This window comes from Alexandromys fortis, unplaced genomic scaffold (genome assembly GCF_014885135.2).
Source record: "Alexandromys fortis isolate MF-2015 unplaced genomic scaffold, M_Fortis_MF-2015_v1.1 scaffold_94, whole genome shotgun sequence".
NCBI classification, from domain to species: domain Eukaryota; kingdom Metazoa; phylum Chordata; class Mammalia; order Rodentia; family Cricetidae; genus Alexandromys; species Alexandromys fortis.
In genome coordinates, this window is record NW_026067979.1 from 2,333,406 (window position 1) to 2,342,170 (window position 8,765).

The window sequence follows — 8,765 nt, forward strand, 5'->3', positions numbered from 1 at the left end:
ACAGAAAGAGAGAGACGCTGGAGATGGCAGAGGACATGTGCACTTTTGAGAACTGTGGACTACTGGGAAGTGTACCGTTTGAAAGATCATTTTTGTAAAATCTGTGAAGATGTAGGATTTTATTTTACTTTTTGTTTTCAAGCTGTGTTGATGTTAGCACGCAGAGAACTTCACTGTTTGGAGGGAGGAATACATGTCACTTCCAGAACATCTCCTAAGCTGGATTGATGTGAGGTTAACACCTTCCTGGCTAGGTTTGAAAGACTCCTCTTAGCTCCCCGAGGGGTTCTCTGATGTAGGCACACCTGGCCAACCTGGCACAAACTGCCTTGTGGTGTAGGAAAACCCAAAATTTATTTTTCTGTCCATCCCTTCCACCATCCACATAGACTTCATTCTGTTAAAACCAGAATCTTCTGGGGCCGGATCCCTAAAGTTGGTACTCTCAGTGTGTCAGGGATGTGGACTTCACGGTGACACTAGTGGATGCTCTCAGTGTGGCAGGGGATGTGGACTTCACAGTGACATTGGGTGATGCTCTCAGTGTGGCAGGGATGTGGACTTTGTGGTGACACTAGTGGATGCTCTCAGTGTGGCAGGGGCTGTGGACTTCGCGGTGACATTGGTTGATGCTCTCAGTGTGGCAGGGAATGTGGACTTTGCAGTCATGAGATGTGAACCTGGGAGAATAGTAGCTCCTTTTCTAATAGACTGGGGGTATTCAGGGACATGAATCAGCCATTTTCAGTTCGTCTCCTGTGAGTCCGGATCTGCTGTGAAAACACGTTAATCAGGATGCTTATGTGGGATGCAAGCCCTTATTCTAAACTGTTCAGTGCCCCCATGTGAAGACTCCCTTGGTTTCTGTGGCGGCTCTCTGGTTTAGGTACCCATACGAGAGAGTTCAGAATTTCCTGTATTCTGTTCATAATTGCCTACCACCTTCTGGCTGAAGTGCCGGGACTGTTCCCATGAAGGATCTTGAAAAAAGCTGTGTATAGTTTGCCTTGGGAAAAAATAAAGCCGTAGAGATTGTATTCATTGGAAAATGATTTATTTAGATTTTTTTTTAGAATATCCATTGGTCTTAAAGTAGAAATCAGGTGTTTAGAAAAACGGTTGCTTCTGCAGGCATGGCTATATTCATACATAGAAGGTTCATTTTCACAAATGGCCAAGGGTCTTCCTGGGTGCTGCCCCTAATTAATTCACAAGCCCACATGAACATCATCAAAAGACTCTTTGAGCAGATGATAAAAATAGGACAAGATGGGTGGATTTATTTTTAATTAAAACCACATCAGTTATTGTTGTTGCACTCCTAAGTGGCCTTTAGTAACAGCAAATTAATATCGTGTATGCACGTCACAGACTCACCCCACAGCGCACAAGACTTGAGGTCATCAGATGAGCAAAGAACTTCAGGCTAAGTAGCAATAGACAACACCCTGGCATTCCTTGCCATTCTTGCCCTTTCCAACAAGACATTTAATGAGGAAATACGAAATATCCCAACTTGCGTTTAGTCTCCTTCGTTTCCCTTCTTCTGCACACGTCAGTCAGAAGTTGGCAGCAGGAAAACTCGATGTCTGTGGCACTAAAAAAAAGGGGGGGCCATTAGCACCTCGCTTTGCTCTTTACCTGTCTTCATTCAGAATTTAAGGAGAGGCATTGGGCTGGTGTTTCCGGAAGGCAGTCAGATAAAGAAATTAGATACGGTAATACAATAAAGCCAGCACACACACACACACAAATATTCTGAAAGAGCCATTGGAGACCGAATACATTGTTGCTAGATTCAAATTCCTAGATTCAAAGAGAGCTGGTTTCCATGCAGACTCCGTGAGTATTTGTTCATAATCTACAATTTATGGCTAACTGTGCTCTGACCTCTAGAATTTTTTTTATTAATATTCCATCTTTCTTCTGAAACAGGAACTTCGCTGGCCATTCTTAATATTGTACTTTACTTGGGGCTGTCAGTAGTCATTTCCTTGTGGTTAGAGAGACAAATAGTCTCGTCCTTTCTCGGAGGGTCACCATGCCTCTGCCTGACCCTCTCTGGGGAAAGAGACTTGGTGTAGATGGAGAAGCCGGGCAAGCGACAGGAGTTTGAAAAGTGTGCAGAGGAAGGGGGAGAGACATGAAAGCAAGAACTCGGTAGCCATGGTCGCCTTCATGGACTGTTTGCAGCATGGTGTCCTTATTCATAGTTCATCAGATGGCAACACATGCCCTCAGCTGGGCACTCATGGGCTCCTCTGGTGGGCCCTAAAGGACACAAAGTGAGGACCATTGTAAGATGATACCCATCAAAGCGAAGTGGCCTGAATGGAGAGGGTGTGGCCTTGAGTCCTGCACTCCCAGCAGAGTGGGGAATGAGAAAGGAAGATACTTCCCTGTTGTGTTGACGTCCAGGCTGATTTTCTGCAGATAAATCCTTGCACCCTGTTACCTAGTACAAACCCTAGGGCAGTGATGACAGAAACAGCAACACGGAGGCATCCTCCTCCAGGTGCGGACTCCATCTTGCTCCCATTCCTGGTACTCTTAGCTGACACTACCCAGTAGCTTCAAGCTTAATCCCCAAGCTTTAGAGAAAGAAATTGGAAGACACCAGGGCTTTAGCGTCTTGCAGTTGCATCCCCCTGGGAGCTTATTAAAGTTCACGGAGTTTCAGACGCCCTCCCAAACCCGCTTTTATTTTGCCAGGTTCTCTGTGATTCCTATACACAGAGAAAATGTGAGGAATGTTGATTTAGGAGCACTGAGGTGAGGAGCAGCTGTCCACCTGGGAAGCAGAGTCTTTGCCTCCCTGCCTAAGACCGAGCAACTGTGCCCCTTCAGGTTCCCATGTTGAAGCCTAATCCCTACTACGGTAGCGGTAGCGGTAGCGTCAGAAGGCAGGCCTTCGTAGAGTGGCGACTGGGGCGAGAGCCAGAGACCTCCAGAGTGGGATTGTGGCTTTATAAAAGGGACCGCTGGGGCCTCGCTAGTCCCTTTCTACCGTGCAAAGAAGACACAGTCAACAAGGTGACTGTGGACCAGACACCGAATCTGCCAGCACCTTGATCTTGGAATTTGCCGGCACTCCCAAACTGTGAGAACCGGACTCAGTTGGTTTACGAGGTAGCTGCTCTGTCTGTTGCCCCGTCCATCTCTTTTCTCACTCCCCACCTGGACAAAAACTGAATGTAACAAGAAATAAAGGAGGACCACATAGCTCCAGGAGCCATGGAGGCTCAAGGAGTTTAGATTCCTCCAGAACTGTCAACTGCTCAGCTTTCAGCCAGGAAGAATTACAGACGCTGTCTGGAAGTCCTGGCCCACGCAATCTGTTACTTATCTTTCTGTCTTTGCCTATTTGGTTTTCAAATTTCCTCTTAAGTCACCTAATCTCTTCACCTAATCTCTGCCTTACATCTTACCTGTCACGCTCCTTGCTGTAACTTCTCGTTTTTGCAAGTTCCTATCAGACGCTTGAACGACAAAATTTTATGTTTATTTTTGGACAAGTTTGGACCAACATCTTAAATTAACCTATACACCAAAACAACGTACGTTCCCGCACGCGTGTAGGATATGAGTGTCCATGAATCTGCATGTGACGTGTGACAATGGTAAGGTAGGCATCGAGACGTTTTTCATGTGTTAACTTGAGAGGCTCTAGGACGCAGAGCCTACACATGTGTGTGACCACACAGGACGTCCTTTAAACTCAACTAACTGGCTAGAATCCCTATCGTTGAAATGAAAGCAAATGAGGGACTCTGTAGATGGGGAATGTATAGTCCTCCATACCCTGCCTGAGCTGCACAGGTATCTGCAATGACCTATTTGTTGTAAACTCAGACGACTGAGAGTCCTTTCTTCTTCCCTCCCTCCCTCCCTCCCTCCCTCCCTCCCCCCCCCCCCCCCCCCCCCCCCCTGCAGCAGCATCAGAAACTTCTGTCCACCCATTCTCTCTCTCTCTCTCTCTCTCTCTCTCTCTCTCTCTCTCTCTCTCTCTCCCTCTCTCCCTGAGTGGGATAGGCATTAAGCCTTTATAATTTGCTACATCTTGCCTGTCTGTTCGTGAGAGGTGCACTCAGATCATAAGGCTGCAGAGAAGATCCAATGAGAGTCATCGTGCACTAGGGTGGGGAGGAGAGAAGATGTTCAATGAATTTTTTCTTTAGTTTAGTGGGTTTTTTTTACTGTTTGTTTAGGGCTGACCCTCAATACATCACCACAGTCCACAAAGTACTGAGAACCTGGGAGGAGATGATGAATCCAGCATCAGAAATGAGTGACAAGTGCACCCACTCCACAGACGGAGTCACAAAGGTCAGTGCCACAGCCTCGTGGGCGCAGAGCCCCACGCAGAGGCTCCCAACCCCTTCCCACCTCCTTGTGCTTCATACTGTGACTGCTCATGGAAACTCAAAATGCCCTTCCATGAGGATTTTTAGTGGGCATAGGAACTGAAGACCCCCCCCCCATCAGGGTAGTTTAACTGTCTTGGCAAACACCAAGAGGAAAAAGGACAGGGGCATCCCTGACTTGGAAGAAGTCCTTCAGTCTCCATTAACAAAATGATACTGGGCTCCAAAGTCACAGGTATGCCTGCAGGTCGATGCTCTCCTGATGATGCAATGGCATTCCTGACCAAAAGCAGACTAGGGGAGAAAGGGTTTATTTTAGTTTATAGGTCTAGAAAAGGTCAAGTATTCCCACACTGGAAGCAGAGAGAACAAAAAAAATGAGCTCCGACTATAAAACTCAAAAGTCCATCTCCAGTGACATACTTCTTCTAGCAAGGCTCTACTTTCTAAAGGTGCCATAGCTTCCCCCAAACAAGGCTACCCAAATTATTGAACCCATGGAGTGGGTGACAAGCTCATTCAAACAAGAGCAGCCATCTTCCCTCACCAATGTGGTCATCTAGGATTTCAGAGACCCTGCTTTGAAAGACCTCCAGCGTGTGTCAGTGAAGATCTGTTTCAATCCATGCAATCCTCAAAATACTAAATGTAAAGATCAATAATTTGAAGTGTGAAGAAGAAGAAGAAGAAAGTGTGCTGGTAATAATGGACCACTCTTACAAGAACATCGCCATTCCCAGAGGGACCACAGCTTCAAAGAGTTGACCCGTGGAGTCTCAAGGAAAGGAATTCTTTCATGTGGAAGGAGAGAAGAGAGGCTTGGACTTCAGAGGAGCTGAAGGTGAGGTGGCTGCATTTGGTCCATCCTCTTGATGCTTTGATGCCATAGTACAAGCTTTGGGTTAAGGTCATTCCTCTAAGTGTATTGCAGGGAAGGATAGATGGGTGGATGAATGGATGGATGGGTGGATAGGTGGATGGATGGATGGATGGATGGATGGATGGGTAGATGGGTGAATGGCTGGATAGATGGATGGATAGATGGATGGATGGGTGAGTGGATGGATGGGTGAGTGGATGGATGGATGGATGGATGGATGGATGGATGGATGGATAGATGGGTGAATGGGTGGATAGATGGATGGATGGATGGATGGATGGTTGAATGGATAGAGTAAGTGTGTGTGTGGGGGGGGGGGGGTTAATAACCTGAGCTGGATCGTGGAAATACTGCTACCTGGCTCACTTAACAACCTGTTTAGAGCACCTAATAAAACTTCATTATGGCTCAGCCTCTGGCCTCATTCACCTTTTAACTTTTGCCTCATCAACTTATTAAATCACCCAAGTCAATGAGAACCTACCAAATGTTTTCCTGTTTCCACTCATCTTCATGGCTACCAATGGTTTTGTTTCTCTTCTCTCTCCTCTCTCTCTCTCTCTCTCTCTCTCTCTCTCTCTCTCTCTCTCTCTCACACACACACACACACACACACACACACACTTTTTCTTTCCCTCCTTCCCTCCCTCCCACCTTCTCTCCTTCCCTCCCTCCTTCCCTCCTCCCCTCCCTCCTCCCCTCCCTCCCTCACCTTGCTCCTTCATTCTTCCTGTCATTCCAGGGATCCATGTTCCTTCATGAGCTTATCCAAGCACCCTCTCAAAGTATTCCCTGTCCAGGGTTTTGTCATCATCATATCCAGAAAACAGTAAGTTACTGTGAAGGCCGAAAAAGTCCCCTCTCTAGTCGGCTGCTTCAAGGGTCTCCGGGTGGTTCCTCTGATGGGATCGGCTCACTCCCCATCAGAATGTACTAAGGAAATAATAAAGTGTAATATAGTTAATGCCAAAATCCACAATGCTCTGGGTTTCCCACCATTTCTTTGGAGTGTATAAAGAGACTCTTGAATAATGCCCTCCTCTAGGATCTCAGCCTGGGGTAGGGGGTTGGGGAGGATCTAACTGTGTCTCGGAAACAGCTTCCTCAGGAGTTGAACATACTAGGGAGATTACCAGCACAGCAACAGTTTCAGCTGGTTCTCTGAAACTAAGATTAAAGCCACAGAGAAAATTCTCTGTGAGAACCAACTTCCTCCAATTATTGTAGTTCATTTCGCTTCATTTTAGTGTGTGAGGTCCCGGGGGTTGAACGGAGGGCCTCACTCCAGGAAAGCACCTTCCCATGAAGCTATAAGCATAGTCCTTCCACTTAGTTGTGTAGACGAGACCACTCCTGGCACACCTTTGAATGCCCCAAGCTCCCTTCTTCCCTCTGGCCAGAGAACCAGTAATAAGCAGTGCTTGCTTAGTGCACTGTGGCGATATGCACACAGAGAGACATTTTTCCAGGAACTTTGTTCGGTTTCAACTATCTCTTCCAGTAGTTTATTTGTAGCCATTAAATGGGAGAAAGTAGAAAACATACCGCTTAATTACACAGACGTGAAGAATAGTCTCTCAATGCTGTTTTCCGTTTCTGTTCCCCAGGTTGGTTGGAAAGGCATCTGGCCTGTGCGCAGTGTGTGTATGACGTGGGACCGCACGCCATAGCTTTGCACCAGCAGGGACTGAAATATCCCCTCTTCAGGATGATTGCTAGATTTCAGAGTGAATCACCGGCTCTGTAATTCACTCTGGAGCTCCGAGAGACTACTCCCAGTGCCACCAGGTAGAAGCGCTAAGTGGCAGCCTGATTCTGTTATGAACTGCTTCCTCCCTCGCGAGAAGAGAGAATCAATCTATCTGACTTTAAGTTCACTGATCTAATCAGGAGGGCTTGAAAGTGATAACCAGAGAGGAGGGGGTATCTACTCAAGAAAACAGAGCAACCGGATGCTGGGAAAGATGGCAGGCCAGTCACAATGAATCAGAAAACAACAGAGGAAGTTCTCGGTAGTTACCGAGGAGGAAGAGATCAGATGTTTCCATATCAGTGGGCAAATCAGGGAAACAAGAAGAAATCAACTCGAGTTTCAGTGAAAGAAAGTAGAGGAGCTCAAAGAATAAAACCAGCAACAGAGTAAAGGCAATGGAAAGCTGTATTCTTGAAAACAAAGTCTTAGCCAACTCTAACAGGTGAGCATCAACAAACAGATCCTAAAATTTATATGAAGTTTTCATTCCAAAGACCCAAAGGGGCCAACAATATTGAAGGTAAGAGAACAAAGTTCGGAGGACTGGAATTTGACTTACAAAACAAGCGTGGAAAAAGTTGGGGCTGGGGCTCAGTTGGCAAGGTACCTGTGCCCAAGCGTGAGGACCTGAGTTCAGAACCCAGCACCCACGTAAAAACCCTAATGTGGTAAAGTAGTGTACGTCAGTAACTCTAGGGCCGGGCAAAGCTGGTGGTTGGCTTGGAGATGGGCAGATTTTGAGAGCTCATTGGCCAATCTATCAAGCTGAATCCATAAGCCCCAGATTCTGTGAGAGACTCGTCTCAGAAAATAAGGTGGAGAACCATAGAGAGAGACATCCGATGTCAACTTCAGGCCTCTACAACCATCTATCTGTAACTCCATTTCCTCAGAATCTAATGCCCTTTTCTGGCTTCTGAGGGCACCGTACACACATGCTACAGAGACATACATGATGGCAAGACACCCATACACATAACAGGAAATAGGAAAAAAAATGTTTTGAAAGAAAGTTCAGAATTCAGCTAGGGAGTTGACTCAGTAAAGCTCTTGTCACACAGTGTGGGGACCTGAGTTAGGATCACCAGACACCACATGAAACTAGACGTGGTGGAGTGTACCTGTAATCCCAGTCTTCCTTCAGCCAGATAGGAAGCAGAAGCAAAGGTCCCCAGAGGCTCGCCTGGAGCAAACAAAAGACCCCGAGTCAAAGAGGGTGAAAGCAAGGGCCAACACCCAAGTTGTTCTCTGGCCTTCACATGTGGCACGGGCATTGCCTCCCCGCCTCCAATATACTGATACATTTTTAAAAAAAATTTAAAGGTCAAAATTCCTCTTTGTCACAATGGTTCATTTGCCTGACTTTGTTGGGACAAAACATGCCCCGATTTTTAATAGAGGGATTTAGTGTCTGTGATCTGGCACTGGCCTGTGTGTGTGTGCAAGCACACACTTCAGTCATTGTCTGGCGTCTGCATAAGATGAACACATAGATCGTGGGAGTGGGAGGGTTTGAAGGGGAGGCCTGTGGCCTGTGGGTGAGGAATAGTTTCCACACTCACCTCTTGGAAAGCCAGAAGCCTCCTCCACAGCAGAGTTTGCAGAGTTTGGGAGACGGCCTAAATAGACCCTAAACGCAGTGAACAAATGCCGTGAGTTGCTTTCAGAGGCATCATAGACATCAAGTCCTGTGGACGGTCCGATACAAGTGGTATCCCGAAGTCCTTGCGTCTGGTTTGTAGACTCCATTTCCTCCCATCTTTGTGAG

The 8,765-nt window shown here is 46.8% G+C and overlaps 1 long non-coding RNA gene across 2 annotated transcripts; it reads right to left on the reverse strand.

Annotated features, from left to right (window-relative positions):
- Positions 1–1,074: 1,074 nt before the first annotated feature.
- LOC126511000 (uncharacterized) lies at positions 1,075–8,765 on the reverse strand. Of its 2 annotated transcripts, XR_007594575.1 has the most exons (5): positions 8,560–8,765; positions 8,119–8,180; positions 6,790–6,959; positions 5,957–6,177; positions 1,075–1,597 (listed from the first exon to the last, which is right to left on the reverse strand). It is a non-coding gene; the product is annotated as an uncharacterized lncRNA (long non-coding RNA). The 2 variants fall into 2 exon arrangements; XR_007594574.1 differs by having other exon boundaries at positions 6,790–8,180.